The following is a 21,402-nucleotide window of genomic DNA, read 5'->3' as shown; positions in this document are numbered from 1 at the left end:
TGACCTTTGCCCTCTGCCTGTTAGGCAACAGCACCCACTCATGTCCTCTGGGGTGAGCGAGTGGGCCTTAGCAAATGAATATTGCTTAGCCCAAAATGGAGGCAAGTTTTCCATTGCTAGCAGTTGCCAGGCAACTGCTCCCACTCATGTCCTCTGAGGGACGGGAGTTAGGCTGAGCAGCTGGATCCCACTCTTTGCTATACTTTGAATATATATATATGTACTGGCACTTTTCAAGTTTTTGGGCGACTCTGGGGCAGGTCTGCTGTGACCCTTGCAAGCTAGAACACACCTCACAAAGTACATCTGCATGTTAGTCCACTAAGACCTCAGAACAACCACCTAATTTTCCTGTCTTTGTGAAACTCTGAAATGGGTGTTGTCACCGCCATCTAACACCTTGTAAGTTGGAGGTCGGCAGCATTTTTGCAGGCCCAGGGGCACATCTGAAAATCTAAGAAATTGTTGTGGGCGCCACAACATTTGCATTTTGCGGAAGAAAAACTCGGAACCCCCTTTTTCCCTCAAATAGCAAACAAAACACCTACACAACCCCTAAAACAAAGACAAAAAAACCTTTTTATATAATACATAGCTGGAGGCAGACTGTGGTGGAATCTTCACACGTATAAAACACACACGGTGAAAATGCTTTTCTAAATAAATGTTTTGAAGAATACATTGAATTTTGCATAACCATCGAGTGTCAAATTTGTATATTGCACTTTATAACACATTTAAAACGTTTTATTTGCAGCTATATAGCTGGGTCCTGGGGACAGGGGTGGCGGTGTGGGTTAAACCACAAGAGCCTAGGACTTGCCGATCAGAAGGTCGGCGGTTCGAATCCCCGCAATGGGGTGAGCTCCCGTTGCTCAGTCTCTGCTCCTGCCAACCTAGCAGTTCGAAAGCACGAAAGCATGAAATCTATGATTCCATGATATTTAAGCAGAAGGCTGGGTAAATGTACAGATGGTGGCAACTTACTTATCTAGGGAGATTCTGTGAAAATTTAAGCCCTGTTGAGGCATTATGCCCAAATAAGAAATGTCAACACAGGTGGAGTAGTGATTTACACAATACAACGGCCCAGTCCTGAACACAAGAGCACCCAACCTACTTGTGTTCTTCAGCAATTATATCTAGTCTCCTGCTTCCAATGCTGAATATACTAGTACATTGAAATTGAAATACTGTCACTTGTACAACTTGTATACAGTGAGATTACACGAGCACCCCCCACTCAGCTCTCTTAGTCTTAATTCCCCTCATTTACTGTCACACACCCACCAAACCCGAAAGCCAGTTGCCCTGTTGTTATCTTTTCATTCAGCAGCCTAACAGCCCACGGATAGAAGCTGTTCTTTACCCTGTTGGTGCGACTAATCTAATACATAATACTAATACATAACCTAGGGTTGACATATTTTTAAAAGTGAAAATCTGGACACAATTTTTTGACCAAAGCTGTAGCGGTTTTTGAGCTTTTTTATTTTCAGGTTTTCAATGTTATTTCCATCCTTTTCATATATTTCCATTTATACAATGCTAAGACATTCCTACCCCACAGACTTCCCCCCGCCCCTCCCTGGCTTCCAAAGTTAACTTTAATTATATGCATCTGATTATGTTTTTTTAACTCTTTGCTTCTTCCATTTTTATATCTTAGCATTTTCTTTGCATCACAAATGTTATAATAGTCCTGCTAATGTTTCTATGTAATTACAATGGGTTTTTAGGTATTCTACAAATTTTGTCCAGTCTTTGTTAGTTTTTTTAATCATTCTGATGTCTGATCCTGACGGTCAACTTTGCCATTTCTGCATAGTCCATAATTTTTTTAATCCAATCTTCCTTTGTTAGTACTTTCTGCTCTTTCCACATCTGGGCCAGTAACATTCTTGCAGCTGTGGTCGCATACATAAAAAGTCTTTTGATGTCTCTTGGTATTTCATCTCCTCTTATACCTAATAAGAAAGCTTCTGGGTTTTTAAAAATAAAAGTTATCCTAAGCATTTTTCCCCAATTCATTATATATCATTTCCCAGAAGCCCTTTACCGCTTTGCATGACCACCACATGTGTAAAAAATTGCCCACTTTTTCCTTACATTTCCAACATATATTTGACACACTTTTATACATTTCCCCAACTTTTGAGCAATTTTTAAGGAAATTCGTCAAAATCTAGACTTCCAACATGGGTTGCCATACGTCCGGATGTTCCCAGACATTTCAGCATTTTTTTGCCTGGACACTGCTTTCAACTGCCATATTCCAGCTATGTCCAGCAAATTCCTGATGTATGGCAACCCTAACATAACCATCATGACTGGTAGCCAGCCATGGAGAGAATGATTTGAATCCTCACAAGTCCTTGAATAGTGTTTCCAGTTTAAGAACAGGAAATGCTAAGCAGAACGGGAAACCATTGCCATAAGAATGGGGCAACTGCCAAGGCCTGGAATAGATTGCTATTATACATTTCCTCTAGAAATCCTTAATTGGTTGCTGTTGGAGACAGGATATTGGTCTATATTGACAATTGATCTGAGAAGCAAGAAGGCCGCTCTTAAATTTATTGTTTGTTCTGATGTCATGTTGAACTTTATGAAATACCTGATTATGTCAAGATAGATTACACTGGCGTGGTGAATACTAGCTATTTCAACAAAGTCAGATGATCCCATTCATTCCACACCCACCCCAATTTTCATATGACTGAAGCATTTTGAATAGTGAATAGTCATTGACAGGCGCCCTGTTACATGAATAGAGTCCCAAGGGATCTCATGAATTGAATAAAGAACTTTGTTTGGCTAACAGATATAATCAATCACTGTTTTACAATTTTTAACGATTTCTCAGGGCTCAGCTTCTTTGCTGGGATAATACTCTCTCTTTTAATTCTGAATTGCAGACGGATGCTTTTCTATACATCAAAATAAATAAAACCCAAAATATATCTATACTTTCAGGTTGATGCATACCTAGAGACTTCAGTGCTTCAATAACAACTTGTCCAGTGCTTCAGTAATGACTTATCTGATAAACAGGGATAGCTCATTCAGTAGAGCATGCATGAGACTCTTAATCTTAGAGTTGTGTGCTTGAGCCCTACATTGGGTGAAATATTCCTGCATTACAGGGGTTGGACTAGATCACCCTCATGGTCCTCTTCCAACACTACAATTCTATGATTCTATTATTTTTTTCCATTTTATTTAAATTCGTCTTTATTGATTTAAAATATCATCTTACATATATATTACAAGTAGTTGCATCAAATTTAAACACAAAAATATAATAGAAAAAAGATAAAGAAAATAAAAATAGAAAGCAAAGAAGAATTAACAATAAGAAATGAATATTGGTCATAACATCCTGTCTTTTCTAATAAAGTCTTCTGAAAGAAACTTCCAATCATTCTCGTTGTACTTTTTCTATTGTCTTAATTTTATCGCACAGTTTTATTTTATAGCTTTTCCTGTAAATTTATCTACTATATTTATTCCATTTGTTTATTATATACAAGCATCATTCAGTTCTGCTAGGATAACATCATTTTTACAATATAATCTTATATATTCTTTGATTCTAAGTACAGGGAGTAAAATGCTCTTGTAGTCTATGCTGTTTGCTTTGCATAGTAGGAAGTCACTACTTTATGCCAGAAATGAAAGAAATATTTATTTACAATACTGTCTATTCCAGGCACCCCCAAACTCGGCCCTCCAGATGTTTTGGGACTACAACTCCCATCATCCCTAGCTAACAGGACCAGTGGTCAGGGATGATGGGAACTGTAGTCCCAAAACATCTAGAGGGCCAAGTTTGGGGATGCCTGGTTAATTCCAGTGATCACAACCACAGTTCCACAGCTGCACTTGGTGAACTTCTGGCTCTATTTTATCCTTAGTTTGTCTTTTGAAAACATTCCGGCTATTACTTTTAATCGTGCTTGTTGCTAACATATATTTCAGAGCAGATCTGATTTTTATCTCACCCTTCCTCTAAAGACCATGAAAGGGGGGCTTATACAGACTCCCCCCCTCCCCTGATCTTGTGAAACTGGTTAGGTTAAGAACCATTGATTCCCCTCAAGGATCCTGGTAACTGTAGCCAAAGGGAAACATGCACTGGACTAGTGATAGAGGAGAAATTTGTTTGGTTTGCATTTTAAAACAAATCAGCCAAATTTTCTGGTCTGCAAATCAGAATCCAGCTATCAACCGGATTATAGAGTTTTCCAAACTTTGTGTAGCAGTTTCAGTTTTATATTAAAAAAATGCTGAAAAAACAGAACCATGCCTACAAAAATGGAAAACGGCTTTTGTATTGGACCAATAGGCAAGCGTGAATTTGCAACGAAATGTTGCAAAACAAAATTCACTTACAGTGAATACCTACCCATGTCTAATCAGAAGTAAGTGGCAATGAGTTCAATGGTACTTACTCACATGGGTATGGGATTACAGCCTCTACAGACTTTAATAGCCCATCAGATTTGTAATGGTCTCTTAATACACAATATTGTTAGGCACACTCCTAAGGTGTTTTAGATGTGCCTAATGTAAAGGATTGCTGGAGGAGACTCTTGAGAGTCCCATGGACTGCAAGAAGATCAAACGTATCCATTCTTAAGGAAATCAGCCCTGAGTGCTCACTGGAAGGACAGATCGTGAAGCTGAGGCTCCAATACTTTGTTGGCCACCTCATGAGAGGAGAAGATTCCCTGGAAAAGACCCTGATGTTGGGAAAGATGGAGGGCACAAAGAGAAGGGGACGAAAGAGGATGAGATGGTTGGACAGTGTTCTCGAAGCTACAAACATGAGCCTGACCAAACTGCGGGAGGCAGTGGAAGACAGGAGTGCCTGGCATGCTCTGGTCCATGGGGTCACGAAGAGTCGGAGACGACTAAACGACTAAACCACAACAATGTAAAGGATGGATGTGGCAAGCAGACATTTGAAAAGCCTGTGGACCATACATGTATACCTGTCAAACGAGAGCTAGGTTTGGTTGCAGCTTCTTATTGAGTTCAGTTGGTGACAAACCCATCTTTGTTTCTTTATAATGTGCATAAGCGGTCCTGAGTATAATTTTAACACAGATTTGCCACTACAGCTTCCCAGTTTACTTATTTATTGGTAGTACTGGTTTATAATCAATTAAAGATTTCAGTTGACTGTAGCATAGAATGAAACAAAAAATCTAATGTTCCCTTGATCTTTTTTTCTTAATGCACATTTACACACATACATATATTTTCCTCACCCAAAGTGTTCTAGCTCTTATACTTGAGAAGGAAACTGCCCCTCTCCATTGCCCATTAAAATAGTTTATAATCCACTCTCTGAGAAAGTGTTTGAATCAGGTATAGTTTAGCATCCAACTAGGCTTAGTCTGCTGGATCAATGAACCTTCCAACACTGGGCATATTTCTCCCACTAAGTTATTTATCCAATGGAATGCTAAATTTTGCAGCTCCAATAATTGAATTCCAGAAGTGCATTATACACATAAAATAGTGACAATCACATTGTCAGACCTAACTTTAAAAACTTGCCTCCCATTTTAGTTTCACAATCTTTGTGTCCAATAGATCCAGGAGGCTGGAATTTAATAGGTGCAGGAGAACCAATATGCATCTTAATGTCAAATTTGCAGCAGTATTAACTGCAGCGCAAGTATGGAATTTGGACACACTGCAGAACAGAAGCTGAATGGATTTACTTAGTTTGCACTCAGATAAGGTGGTAAGCCATGTTTTAGACCACATGTTTATTCTCAGGAGCATATATATCTTTAGTGCATATGAAGGATCAAAAAATCACAACAGTGATCATAAATGCACCACTTTCCCGAAATTTCATCCGGATTGATATCCAGGAGTGCACCTTTCGACCTTTCTGAGAGTCTTTGTTCTCCTCCACTACTGAAATCTCTTTTTTGCTTCTCTTTAATACCTGAAATAGCACCTCTGCAACAATGCAACTGAGTGTAGACTGTTCCGTATTTACAAAGGGGATTTAAAAAAGCTTCCGCCTGACAATGATATCTAGGGAGTTGCCATACAAGTGTCCCCCGCCCCGGTACTGTAGCAACTCCTACTCTCTGGACTAATACAAAATGGTATACAGAAGTATCGCTGCAGTGTTCGCATGCAATGTTAAACCAAGCCACAGTCTTCAAACAAGCATGCAGGTTTCCAGAGAGGAGACTGTGGTCCTCTTCCGGTCCTGCTGCTGCCCTGTGAGCCAAGCCATGGTTTATCTTAGCATGTCATCCCAGCCCTAGCTTGTCGGTTGTCTCCTCCAGGCAAATGAAGAGCTGTAAACCAAGAACAAACCTGGGTTACAACCTATGGTTTGTCTGTAGCTTGTGTAGTTTAGAAAGGCCCACGTAACTTAAGATCAAACACAGGACCCAGCTAAAGGTAAAGGGACCCCTGACCATTAGGTCCAGTCTTGACTGACTCTGGGGTTGCGGCGCTCATCTCGCTTTATTGGCTAAGGGAGCCAGCGTACAGCTTCCGGGTCATGTGGCCAGCATGACTAAGCCGCTTCTGGTGAACCAGAGCAGCGCACGGAAACGCCATTTACCTTCCCGCCGGAGCAGTACTTATATATCTACTTGCACTTTGACATGCTTTTGAACTAGGTTGGCAGGAGCAGGGACCGAGCAACAGGAGCTCACCCCATCGCGGGGATTCGAACCGCCGACCTTCTGATCGGCAAGTCCTAGGCTCTGTGGTTTAACCCACAGCACCACCCACGCCCCTCTGGGACTGCCTATTGGAGACTAATTGGAAACTTCACTTGGGACAAAAGATAATGGCTAGGTTACTAGTACGTTGGCAGTAGTGCTAGAAACATAGTCACCAGTGTGGCAACAGCTCCACAGGCTTCTCATCTGTTTCCATGAATAGTTTGAAGGGTGGAACTTAACATTTCAAGCCCTTACTGGGAGGATATGAACCTTTTTCAGACACATTTGGTTGCCCACCCCTTTAAGAAGGGAAGAGTGTGGTGACCAGGAAAATAGTGTTTTGGGGATGCTGCTTTCCTGGGTGTTCTGTCTGGCACTGTGTGGTTAAGCAGCCAAATTTATTTTATCAAACTTCCTTACCATTTTTTGTGCAATTGCCTCACAGGACAATGGTTAACAGACAATCCTACTCAAAAGCAAGCTTCATAGATTCCAGGTGGACTTGGGTGCCAGGCAAGTGTGCACAGGATTTCAGCTAAACAGATTTGGCATTTAGTAAGCAGCAATTTTATTCGCCGAGATGTTTTGTCCTTTCGAAAATGTGTTTTATAAAACAGTGCGTGCAAGCAAACACAGCCCACGTTGCTTTGGTTGCTGGTATTTCTGTTCCGCTGCCATTTGGTTTTCTTTTTATATGTTGTCTTTTCAATTTGTCCTTGCTTTTATTAATATTTACTGCATACCGGTTTGAAAACATTTAAAATTCAAAAAGTGCAACATACATTTCCTGAAATGTATTAAATGAACAAATGAATCTATAAAAGGCAAAGGGACCCCTGACCATTAGGTCCAGTTGTAGCCGACTCTGGGGTTGTGGCGCTCATCTCGCTTTATTGGCCGAGCCAGTGTATAGCTTCTGAGTCATGTGGCCAGCATCACTAAGCTGCTTCTAGTGAACCAGAGCAGTGCACGGAAACGCCGTTTACCTTCCCGCCAGATTTATCTACTTGCACTTCGTGCAAGTTACCTATTAATCTACTTGCACTTTGTGCTTTCGAACTGCTAGGTTGGCAGGAGCAGGGACCAAGCAACAGGAGCTCATCCCATTGCAGGGATTCGAACCGCCGACCTTCTGAACGGCAAGTCCTAGGCTCTGTGGTTTAACCCACAGTGCCACCCGCGTCCCTAATGAATCTATAATGAGGCATAATTTTCCACTGAATTGAGCGGACTTGTTCCAAACTAAGTTATATACATAGGTATGAGGACTTGTGCTTCCTTGCCACCAGCACTTGGAGCACTCATGAGAGATTATGGGCTGTATTCAGGGCTTTTTTTCCAGGGGAAACTCGCTTGAACTCAGTTCTAGTACCTCTCAGGTGGGTGCCATTGCTATTCTAAGAGAAAGAAGGGGGCTTCCATGGTGAGTTCCAGCACCACTTTTTCTAGAAAAACAGCACTGGGCCTGTATTCAATAAAACCTACCCAGACTAGACCTGAAATTAATGAACATAAGTGTGCCACGCTACTTAACTTCAGTGAGTGTTCTTTGAGCAGAATACAATCCACTCTCTCCAAGTTATGGTCGTATCGAAATCCATGGACGTTACTAAATTAAGTCCATTGACCTCAGTAGATCTGTTCTGAATATGGCTTAGTTGGCTACAAACCAAATATATCAAATGAAGCCTGACCTAATGGTACATGATGTGGTTGGGTTCTTGATGTACCAAATATATGGGGCACATCCTTTTTCTTTATGATAAGGACAGAACCAATACTTGGTTTCTGCATCCTTTGGAGATGGTTCCTGAACTTGGAACAGCAAAATCAGCCTAACAAATGGGAAATGAATTTGCAACACACACACACCCTGGACTAATCTTGCACATTTCTTCTTCTTTTGTAAAATAATTATTAAAGACCATAATCTTATTGTGAACTGAGCATGTGAACTCCCAAAGAAGATTAGTTGAGTTCCATTCATGGAAGTATACAGCCTGTTCCAGTAATATAAACTGACCCCTGAAGCAAAAAGGTTCAGACTCATTAAGAAAACTCTTCCCCATCACCCCTCCCAAGAGGGAGATGTACATAGCTTTCCACGCTGTGCTCATCTAGGAAGGAGGCAGAGGAGAGACGAGCCCAGAATAACACTGTCGTCTGCAATCTGTAGATATGAGTATATCAAATAATTAACCTTTCCCATTAATGGCTGGGTTTGTCAAGAAAACACAGTGAGTTAATATTTGTGCTGTTTAAATATTCATTTATCCATATCTCTGTTTGCTATTGGCCCTCCAAAGAGCGTGTGTCAGATTTGTCGTACATCCAGGCCAGATGCGTAATGAATGACCTGTTACGGGCATTCTTGGGGCAATACTGATTTGGACCACTTCAAGTCACACAATTTGCCTTTTTTGTCACTGGAATTAAAGTGCCAATTTGATTTGCCGCAGATTAAAATCCCCCTCCTTAACTGTTTCATGGCTACTGTTCAGATTTCCGACCAGTGCGGCACCTTTGCAGTTCTGAGTGGCAAATGATTATTATGTTGTTCGGCTGAGTAGAGAAAAGAGGAAGAATGGATTGGGAAGAGGTTAACCATAAATGCCAACAAGGAAGAGGCCAACTTTGTGCAGGTCCTTATAACTCTATCCTGTGTAGCATCCTAGAATGACTTTACGCGTATTGAAAATAATGCTCTCCAAAGTGAAATCTGTCAGGCGCTGTTTGTATCTTTTGCCAGAAACTGAAGGCACTTTTATTTTCATGGGTTTTCAATGTGCAACACCTAGTTTCATTCCTGCCAGTTAAATGTGTGACATCTTTTACCTCTGCCCACGTTTTAGGTTTCTTTCCTTGCTTCTTCTATTGCATATTTCTGATTTTTTTAATTGTTTGTTGTTGCACTTGCAAATTTATTGATTATAGTATATGGTCTTCTTATTGTTCTGCACACTGCTCTGGGAACTTCTAGTAGAAAACACACACACACACACACACACACACACACACACACACACACACAAATGGCTTTAGGTCAAGAGCATTGCAGTTCAAGTTTTAGTGAGGAAAGAAAACTGTAGCATTGTTAGAGCATTACAGTGGCAGTCTTATGCACATTTACCTGGGAGTGAGCTCCCTGAACACATGGGGTCTTACTTCGGAGTAAACGTGCATAAGTTTGCACCCCACGGTTGCCACTCAGGGCCATCTGTCTCCGAGCTCTTTGCTCTCCTACTTTTAAGGCTTGCCAGGTTCTGGGAGATGGTGGGACTGGAATGCTTTCTGGTGATAACGTGTCAGCTCTGCCTCTGCCGCCTCCTCCTCCTTTCCCATTCCTTCTCTGACCAGTCCCTGACAAGTATCTAGACCAACATCCAACCAGCAAGGATATCCTGAATGGATATGGGAGATTTTCACTCGTGCTTGGTGCAAATTTTGACTCATTGCTCCATTTTTGTATGTCACCCGCCTGGAGTCAAACAAACAAGACAGAAAATACAAGCCTCGTGTGACATTTCAAGGTGCACTCAGCCTGCAGGAAATTGAAAAGCTTTAGTTTGGGCACAGATTCCATCCCCCTTGAATTTAAAACGCTATAAATCTTGGAAGCTGAATCACTGGCTCACCCAGGCTTATTTTTCCTAGGGGACCAGAATCTTTATTGGGGAAGCTTCGTAAGCTCAGTGGGAGAGCACAAGGTTTGATGGATCTCAGGGCCAAACTACATACTATACCAGAACTCCTTATATGAAACTTCCAGAGTCTTTTTCTTTTTGTATAAGTGGCTGCAAGGCCCTCAAATTGGATGTCGGGGGGGCAAGGAAAGCCATACAGCTGTGCCCCCCCCCCATGAATACCTGCTGCATGCCTATGACATGTGAAGAGAGCTACACAGAGTCAACTATTCAACTTGGAAGCTGCACCCCAGAGCCTCATTTTATTCTCTGAATCTCACCCGGCAGCAGCCTGCGTTATAAAAATGGGATCTGCCAGCGCTATTTTAAATAAAGCCAGTTGGAAGGCTTAAACACACACACACACACACACACACACACACACACACACATTCTGGAAGACACATATATCAAAAGAAAAATGCTATTTGAAGTTAAGAACATATTTTATCTTGTTTGTTTGAAATACTTTGCCTTCATGGCTGAATCAGAGACCTTTTCTAAACAGAGATGCAGAAGCTCAGGAGAATAACAATTATAGCCAACAGCAGACAGCAGAGAACGTTGCTTGTCTAAAGCAGACAGGCTCCAGTTTCAACTTTCAAATGCCAATATAGCCTGCCTGACCCCAGCGATAAAGACCTTTGTATGGAAAGGCTAAGCAAAGTTTCTACTTGCAATTTTTTGGGGGGTGGGGGTGGGGGTAAAATGAATGCTTTAAATGGACTCTTAGTTTGTGACATAAGTTGAACATTTCCAGGGGAGTAGCGGTGTTTATAGTGGTCTTTTGCAGCGGAAAATACAAAGGGTCCCTCCAGACTGGCGTGTCTCCCCCTCCTCGCCCCCTACCGGGGCACATTCTGCACCATGTCATTGATGCAGTAAGAGTGCACTGATGGTAGGTGCATACTGGACCCCAGACCCTCCAAGTATCCCTATTTTCCAGGGACAGTCCCTGATTTACACAAGCTGTTCTATTTTCTGATTTGATGCTGGAATGTCCCGCTTTTCCTTAGGACGTCCATATTTTCATCAGAGAAATGTTGGAGGGTATGGTAGGAAGTCCCTATTTTCATCGGAGGGTATGGAATAATGTGATCACTGGGCCAAGGAGATAAGTAACTATACAACTTTTAGTAGATATCTGAAGGCAGCTCTGTATAGAAAAGTTTTTAAATTAGGTTTTTATATACAGTAGTACCTCGGGTTATAAACATCTCGGGTTACATTTCAGGTTACAGACTCCGCTAACCTGGTAGTACCTTGGGTTCATAACTTTACCTCAGGATGAGAACAGAAATCGCGCATCGGCGGCACGGCAGCAGCGAGAGGCCCCAGTAGCTAAAGTGGTACCTCAGGTTAAGAACGGTTTCAGGTTAAGAATGGACCTCTGGAACGAATTAAGTTCGTAACCAGAGGTACCACTGTATGTTAGAAACTGCCTAGAGTGGCTGGGGAAACCCATTCAGATGGGCGGGGTATAAATATTATTAATTATTATTATTATTTCTTAAACAGGGCATTCCTGTTTTCATCAGAGAAATGTTGGAGGGTATGGGATCCACACATCATTCCATTTTATTAGTTGTTCTGTGATGGTTTCTTTTAATGTTAGTGTAGTTTTCCTGCATTGCAGGGGGTTGACTCTACATTTCTATGATTCTATTGCGATCTGGGGTGTATACTCAGGGCGCATTCAAATATTGGGTTTATTGCGTTAGTTTTATAAGCTAGTGCCTGCCTTGGTTTCTCCTGTTCCTTTTTACCCTGCGCTATATGTTGCATTAGGGAACAATGGGTTTTTGAAGCTAAACATGCTAAACCTCATTCAGACCAGTCGATGTGATGTGACACAACAACGGATGCTATCAAGACATGTTGCCATCCTTTATTCGCATGTGCACTTCTCCCATGACTTACCAATGCAAATGGGGTGAAAAGGGTTCCCTACCCATTTTATGGTCACACTCACTGCTGAAAAGTCTTTAAATCCACTGGCCCATTGAAAGTCTCTAAATCCCCCCCCCTTCACTTTCATGGGGGACAAACAGTCCCGGGAAAGGGTGGACTATTTATGCACAACATTTCTGGCGCAACATCCTTTTTTATTGTCTGTGTAAAGAACTATGAAGGGGACGCGGGTGGCACTTGCTGATCAGAAGGTCGGCGGTTTGAATCCCCGCGACGGGGTGAGCTCCCGTTGCTCGGTCTCAGCTCCTGCCCACCTAGCAGTTCAAAAGCACGTCAAAGTTCAAGTGGATTAATAGGTGCCACTGCGGTGGGAAGGTAATCGGCATTTCCATGCACTGCTCTGCTTCACCAGAAGCGGCTTGGTCATGCTGGCCACATGACCCGGAAGCTGTCTGCGGACAAACACCAGCTCCCTCGGCCTATAGAGTGAGATGAGTGCCCAAAACCAGTTGTCCGCAACTGGACCTAACAGTCAAGGGTATCTTTACTTTTACCTAAAGAATTATGCAGAAATTCTGGTTTCAGTATGCTGGCTGTTTACCGTAATAAACATTGATGATGATGAACATCTTTGGGTGCAACAGTTGCTGAGAGGAGGGAGATCGCATGCGGGCATCTGAGGCCTTCTTCCCCGATTCCTTTACAAACTGTGAAAAGGCAATGTCCAGATCAAATAGATTTACAAAGTCTGATCAGCACTGGGCGCGCAAAATGTCTTACAAGTCTCCACGAATGTCCAAGCTAATGATTTCATTACCTTGCTGATTAGGAATATTGGCAGATTCCCTTGCGTTTCGCTGCCTTAATAATGAGAAAATAATAAAGATTTTGCATTCATGCAGCAGTTTCCATTGAGGCGAGGATTTTCAGTTAAGCCTTTGAGTAACTCCCTGGGGAAGACAGAAAATATCCTAATTAAGCAGATGGCCTGGTGAAGTGCAGGCAGGTTAGTGGCACCAGAAACGCACACTACAATAGGTCTGTTGTTCAGCTGCGAGGTTTTCTGACCTTTCTCGTTTTGAAGGGTTGTCCCTTGTCCCTCAGCCCACGAGCCTCAGAAGGATGCACCAAATCTCCACAGTATCCCTTAATTTAAACATAAACCAGGAAATCCTAACAGCTTCACTGCTTCGTCATTGGGGGGTGGGGTGGGGGCACAGCTGGGTAGAATTTTGCCAAAGGAATTAAGAGCATAAAACCATATAGTGGTGGGAAACTTTGTTAGGTAGGGCTACATGTGACACCATTCAAATTTTGACAGACATGTTAGGATGCTAGGGATGTTTCAAGACAATACCCAGGCGCTAGCAGACATTCTTTCCTTAGATCGTGGGAGGGGAACCTTGTTTCCCCTTCCATCTAGGTAAAAAGGTAACGTCTATTGCTGCATTCACTCAAGAGTAGTACACCCAGAGCCACATACCAGGGTTGCGAGGGGGAGAAAAGCAATTACGTTCACATTCAGAACTTATCAAATCCGTGCTTTCCAAAACAATACACGAACCAAAATAAAAATCTCCCCCTTTAAGAATTTTGCAATGTAGTTCCTGATCCAAGGTTATGTGTACATTAATGCACATACAATTTTTGTATTGCTTCTGCAAAACAATTTTTGTATGTTATTTTAACTTAGTAAAGTCTCCCACAAATGCATGCATTAGTTAAGATAACATATAAACATTGTTTTGCAGAAAATGTTTGTGGTAGGGAAAATTACCTAAAAATGTGTACTTTAGGAGAAATTTGCACTCAAGTGCAGCAGAATCATCATAAGGACTTTTTTAAAAAACAAAAACAGACCAACCACAAACTGATGTGAAAATGTGGAGAGCCAAACTTAAGACTGGAATAATGGAGAGAAAACAAAACGGACAGATTTGCCCATCCTTAGCAGCCACCCCCTGTCTCTGCCCCCTCTTTTTTGTTCCTGCCACCCCCTCCCTCCCATGCATCATGGAAATGGGGGGGGGGGGCATCTAGCACATAGAAAGAGATTGCTTTGTCCCTCCTGTGGCAGATCAGTTTGCTTCCATCCTTCGTAGAGGAGACAGAAGCTTCTCTTTCACCTGACCCTGATGTTAGAAATGCAGTGAAGAGGAGGGCTTTGGCAGGAAAAGAAAGAGGCAGCACTGAACAAGAGTAAGGCTGAGGTAGAGATGCCAAGGACCATGCAGGAACACATTGAAGGCTGGATTTGATCTGAGAGTCAGTGATTCTGCACCTGTGGCTCAGGCCATAGTTCTTTTTTGCTAAGAGTCATTCAAAGGCACAAGCGTTTTGGGTGGGAAAGTAGCCAGAGCTATTTTTAGGTGACAGTTCCATTGGCATTTTGATAAAAGGAGAATTTCCAGGATGCTAAGATCCAGATTTGAGGCAAGTACTCTTTGGTGAGGGAACCCCAGCAGAAAATTATAATCACAGAACAAGTGGAGATGTAGGCTATTAGATGTAGGCTTTAAAATATCCCCCTCTATTACCAAAGTTTCCCACTTCTCTTAGCATAGAAAAAGACCACGCGTTTGGTAAGTTAAAAATGGTTTACTTACAAACTCTTCAAAGATCAAGTTCATGTGCTTTTCCGTACAGTGGCAAGAAAAAAAGCTTAGTTTCAAAAATGAAGAGATTTTCTAAATTATTTGTATAGAAACACAAAGGTGACAGTAGATAATTTTAATAAATAAGAATAATAAAACCACATGGTCTAAGCTTGGAGCATCTATGTCAGGCATCCTTATAGGAAGGGTTCACATGGAGTAATTGTGGGAAGTGGGAGAACAAATAGTTTGGTAGCTTTTCCACCCAATGGACAATTGAAAAATAACTGGCCTACATTTTCTGGTCAGCTCTAGGTTTCCTCTCTGTCGAGCCACTAGTTTTCCCACTCCATCCTCAGATGCAATGCGAGGTTTTTCAGCATTCTCTCTGTTCTCCTTGCGTTTCTGCTTCCTCCCATATGTCACTGGACAGCCTACCTGGAGCACTAATTCCAGTCAGGCCTTAGGCCTTTATGGAGGTTAGCTCCTCAACTCAGCTGGTGGCGGTCATAGTATCAACAACTCTAGTAATAATACAAATACTTCACAAAGAGCCTAAGATTCAGACTCCAAGCAGTGCTTCTAGCTGGGCCTGGAAAGACTTCTCACTGAGGCTCTTTCAAAGCCACTCAGTCAGTGCAGACATTGATGAGTTTAATGGACTTGGTATAAGGCAGTTTCTTAAGATTACTGTGCCATTCAACGACCAGTTCTTCCCTGTCTACAGCTAGCAGGTATTTTCGCATTCTGTGACATCACTGTAACTCATGAGAGGGAGATCTGAAGAAGGCAACAGTACCTTTTTAGTTTATTACACACACCCCAGTCTATGGCTTTTTCATGACAGGACATGAGTTTCTGACCTTTCTGCTGGAAAATAAGCTGCAGGCAAGGTGGAGAGAGCAACCCCCCCCCCACACACACACCAAATGTGATTTTCTTTTTATCCAAACCTTTATAGCGCAGTTATGCTGGCTGGAACAGATCTGCTCTTCCAAATCTACCATTTTCTTCGCTGGTCAAATTATGGCATTTCTGAGATGACATGTGGCTTGATTAGAAGATCCACTCACCCTCCACATCACCTGTCATCATGATAGCCATTTTGCAGATTATATATTTATATTTTGATGTTTATATATTTCTGTTTTCATGTTGATTTTCACAAGGACCATACCACTTGTTCTGTATCATTGACGCAGTGTAATTTCTGTTCCTGTACTAGATTTGAGCTCAACCTTATTTCGAGGATCTAGGCTTTCAAGGCTATAAAGCGGTATTCCAAATAAATAAATGTTTAAATATTTGCACGACAATGCACAGTAGGCAAGCAAGACAATTGCTTTCCATATTCCTGATGATCCTGTGCTCCCTATATGAAATTATGAACAAATGAAAGAGCAAGAGGAATGTGACTTTCCTCCTGCAGACTGTATCCACCAGCCCCATGCAGCTGCTTTTGGTTGGGCTAAAATATCTTGAAATTGCTATTGTGTGGAACCACATCCAAGGTTCTATTAAAGATCTTGCCATTCGCAGAGAGGGTGGTGGTGTATGTCCCCCCCCCCACTTTAATTTATGATATGGTCTATATTTAATAATAAGCTAGAAGACCGGTTTCTTCTGTTGTTGTTGGTTCTCCAAACCCACCACCTACCCCGTGAAATTGTGTGTATGTCATTTGCTGCTTGTGAAAAGCAGGTGTTCTCAAGCCAATTGGAACAAATCCTTGTTTTGAAATGCAAATGACTTTCACAGCGTCTGCATAGTTTGAGATAAAGCAGGCCAACAATGAATTAATCCTAGTTCAATGCAGTTCATTATCTGGAGACTATGACCAGGGCAGCTTTATATTTGAATCAGAACAGTGGGACACCAACAGGTAGAGGTCTCCTCCTCCCTCCAACCAGCTATTCCAATGAATCTGCTTTTGGAAAACTCACTTACAGAGAAATAACACTCTCTCTTTCTCTCTCCTGTGTCTGGCCCTCCTGATATAAATCTACTCCTAAAATATCACATTCAGATTTGACATAAAGGGCATTACTGTTGAAAATGGGCCATTGGAGATGACCTAATCTATGTCAGCCTGACATTTGGAAGGAGTTCCATTTTCATTATCATTTTCTTTCTGCAATGCAGTCCTCCCCGGTCCAAGGGTGTCAACACTACACCCTTGGGCTGGAGGGACATTGGCACAGCAGGTTTGCCTATTGAAATCGCTTCTAGAGCCAGTTCTGCAAGCCATTCTCCTCCTGCACAGTCCTCAACCTCATCCCCTGAAGAAGCAGAATCTGACCCCAGAACCATTGCACTTTGTCTGGAAGCAGACAATAATGGTCCTGCTACCTAAGGATGATGGGAGTTGTAATCTAAAAACAGCTGGTGACCCAAGTTTGGGGAACTCTGGTGTAGACGGTAGTGAGTTAATGGTCTTGCTCGACAATGGTTTGTTCCTTTGTGCCCTTAGAATGAAGGAATAGGCTGCTTCTGAGCTAATTCCAGGAATTTGTTTTCATTTACTAGATCTGAAATCACTGTCCTGCCACACACTCAAAAAAATCCATGTCTCATTCATCTCCACAGCCTAATTTAGAAGAAGAAGAAGAAAAGCTGATCTGTGGCAAATCACTCAGAAATCTGCCAGTAAATCCCAATTGTGCTCTGCCCATCCTTGTATTACACTAACCATGCTGTATGAATCAGTGCAATTGGAGGGCAAATGGATTCAAATATAATGAAAAGCAGGTCTTTATTATTACAAGTTGATGTTTTATTACCTTTTATAGCTCCTTTGTGCTTCTACTTGCCTTAGAACATCTGCCCATCTGCTTGAAATGTGCATATCAATCAGATGTTACAACTCTAATTTTACACAAAAATGGAAGCGTAGGTTAATTCTGAGCACTGATGAAGAAGAGCAAACGAGAAAAGCCAGTAATTTGCTCTGTTGGTGGAAAAGGTGCCCAAGGAAAGTAGCAAACAGTGATAATATTGAGCAAGGCACATTCACTAAAGGCAGATCATACGTTTAAAGTACATTTGATGCACATTTGTTGTTGCTGTTGTTTTAAATTATATTTTTATTAAATTCATCCAAAGATTACAGGGCGGTTCACAAGATAAAAAATACAAAATGAGAACACAGAATACATAATGAAAGCAAGAACAAAAAAACCCCAATAACCCCATTCCACCCTAACCATGCAATCCTATGCGTAACTATTCAATAGTAAATCCCAAAGTATTTTCAGGTAAGTGTTATAAGCTGAGGTAGGAAATCCATGGTTAGCAGGCTGGATCTGGCCTGTGAAACCCCTACTAGTGGCCGTCCACTCGGGGCTCATCCAAGACATTTTGACATTAGGGGTGAGTGAAGATCTACATCATGAACAAAGAAATATCCACATTGGGAACAAGGCAGGGGGTAATCAAATCAAGCTTACCTGATGGCAGAGGAAGAGGTACAGTCTGAATGTGTGTGAAGTTGTGGATGTCTGGTTTGTGGGTGTGGAGTGTGCATCTTTGCTATACAGGCAGCGAGTGTTTTAGGTGTGTCCAATATGTGTCCGATATGTGCATGATCGCGCAGACCCAAAAGTGTAAAAAAAAAGGGGCGGAATGGGGTGTTTTCAGGCTTTTTCCATGGTGTTTCAAATATAGATGATTTCATTTAGATGCATGCTGCCTTGGAACATAACCCCCGGTAAATCGGGAGTTCCCTGTAGGTGTGCGAAAGAGCAATTGAGTGTGCTTTGGCCATGCACACTGCTGGCAAGCGGTCCTTGATGGGTTGCCCAGCTTGCAATATGGCCCCTTGGCTAAGAAAGGTTAGCCTTCCCTGGTGTAGAGGATCATTGCCTAAAGCAGGCAAGCCTGTGGAATAGCTACGTTTGGTCACAGATGGGGATTTGTTTGTTTGCTGTTTGCTCAGACGCAGTTTTCCAATAATGAATACTTGCAGTGCTGTGCCTTCTCTGCAGCTGTGTAAAATGGAGTTGAGAAATTTCAAAAAGGCTTTGACACGGGAGTCACCTTTCTTCTGAGCTGTAAAAGATAGCCCTGATAAGCAGCTACTTGGCTGTTGATTTAAGATCCAGAGATACAGTTGAGGGCATGGGGGGGAAGAGAGAAGGTCCTCGATGTCAGGTGATACTTTACTGCTCATAAAAACCACTTCAGCCAGAGGGGTCGGTCTAGCTATATCAAGCACTCTAAAGGCAAAGGCATCTTATTTTAACCCTACACATGTTGTGAAACAATTCATCTTTTAGAACATCAACCAGAAACACTTCCAGCAGGTGAGGGGGGAGGGAAAACAACCCTACAAGTGCATTTCCACCTGTGCATGATTATACCATTAGCTATAAATTGAATTTGCTTCCTTTACTGGTTCCAGAGGGGCAGTTGTATTAGTCTTTTGAGGCAGATTTGTGGCGCCTTAAGGGGTAACGCATTTATTATGGCATAAGCTTTTGGGGACTACAGCCCAGTTCATCAGGTGCACAAAGTACAGATAGTGACCATTTCACACAGAGGTTCCGTTCCCAGCCCTAAGGCGCGTTGGCGGAGCACACATAAGCACACCCTACCCCATTAAACCCTGCCCCTGTCCCATTCCACCCCCCATTTTGTCCTCGTTCTGCTCTATTCCAGGTCCAAAAGGACCTGCACATCAGCAATCACACGTCAATTGGATGTGCCTAAAACGGTCGCTGGGGAGGCAGGTGGCGCTGTGGGTAAAAGCCTCAGCACCTAGGACTTGCCGATCGAAAGGTCGGCAGTTCGAATCCCTGCGGCGGGGTGCGCTCCTGTCGTTCAGTCCCAGCGCCTGCCAACCTAGCAGTTCGAAAGCACCTTTGGGTGCAAGTAGATAAATAGGGACCGCTTTCTAGCGGGAAGGTAAACGGTGTTCCGTGTGCTGCCCTGGCTTGCCAGAGCAGCGATGTCACGCTGGCCACGTGACCCGGAAGTGTCTGCGGACAGCACTGGCTCCCGGCCTATAGAGTGAGATGAGCGCACAACCCTAGAGTCTGGCAAGACTGGCCCGTACAGGCAGGGGTACCTTTACCTTTACCTTTACCTTAAAACGGTCGCTGTCTCAATCACCCTGAGTTACGAGTATATATGCACGTAGTTTCAGGGGTGCCAACTTGAACAAAATATCGGAAGGAGGCCACGTAAGCCCTGTTCTGCATAATCAATCACATGATGCGGTACACGCACACCATTTGAATGGCAGTGGGACGCAGGTGGCACTGTGGGTTAAACCTCAGAGACTAGGACTTGCTGATCAGAAGGTCGGCAGTTCGAATCCCCGCGACGGGGTGAGCTCCTGTTGCTCGGTCCATGCTCCTGCCAACCTAGCAGTTCGAAAGCACATCAAAGTGCAAGTAGATAAATAGGTAACAGCGCTTCCGTGCACTGCTCTGGTTTGCCAGAAGCGGCTTAGTCATGCTGGCCACATGACCCAGAAGCTGTACACTGGCTCCCTTTGCCAATAAAGCGAGATGAGCGCCACAACCCCAGAGTCGGCCACAACCGGACCTAATGGTCAGGGGTCCCTTTGCCTTTACCTTATCCATCAACTTTGGAGGGGACCCACCCTCCTCAAATATTTTAGGGGGTGTGTGAAAACCCCTGGGCCCCTAGGAGTTGGCTCTTATGCATAGTTCGTGTGTGTGTGTGAAAGAATTGTACACAGTGAAGTCTGTGGGAAATGGAGAGTTTCGATGCTAACATTTTGGGATAGAACTGAAACCAAGAATCCTGGAAACTGCAGTTTGTTCAGGGTGCTAAAGGTTGTTAGGAGACCCCTGTTCCTCTCAGAAAGAGGAGAGCAACCTGTGAAAATGGATTGATGGTTGAACCACTCTAAGAACTGTACTAATGAAGCTCTCTGGTCAAATATACATATACAGTGGTACCTCAGGTTAGAGACACTTCAGGTTACAGACTCCACTAAGCCAGAAATAGTGCCTCAGGTTAAGAACTTTACTTCAGGATGAGAACAGAAATTGCGCGGTGGCAGCGGGAGGCCCCATTAGCTAAAGTGGTACCTCAGGTTAAGAACAGTTTCAGGTTAAGAATGAACCCCCAGAACGAATTAAGTTTTTAACCAGAGGTACCACTGTACTGGGACGCGGGTGGCGCTGTGGGTAAAAGCCTCAGCGCCTAGGGCTTGCCGATCGAAAGGTTGGCGGTTCGAATCCCCACGGTGGGGTGCGCTCCCGTTGTTCGGTCCCAGCGCCTGCCAACCTAGCAGTTCGAAAGCACCCCCGGGTGCAAGTAGATAAATAGGGACCGCTTACTGGCGGGAAGGTAAACGGTGTTTCCGTGTGCTGCGCTGGCTCGCCAGATGCGGCTTTGTCACGCTGGCCACGTGACCTGGAAGTGTCTGCGGACAGCGCTGGCCCCCGGCCTCTTAAGTGAGATGGGCGCACAACCCTAGAGTCTGTCAAGACTGGCCCGTACGGGCAGGGGTACCTTTACCTTTACCTTTTT

Source organism: Podarcis muralis, chromosome 3 (genome assembly GCF_964188315.1).
Source record: "Podarcis muralis chromosome 3, rPodMur119.hap1.1, whole genome shotgun sequence".
In the NCBI taxonomy this organism is placed as follows: Eukaryota; Metazoa; Chordata; class Lepidosauria; order Squamata; family Lacertidae; genus Podarcis; species Podarcis muralis.
Note: the sequence above shows the minus strand (reverse complement) of the source record.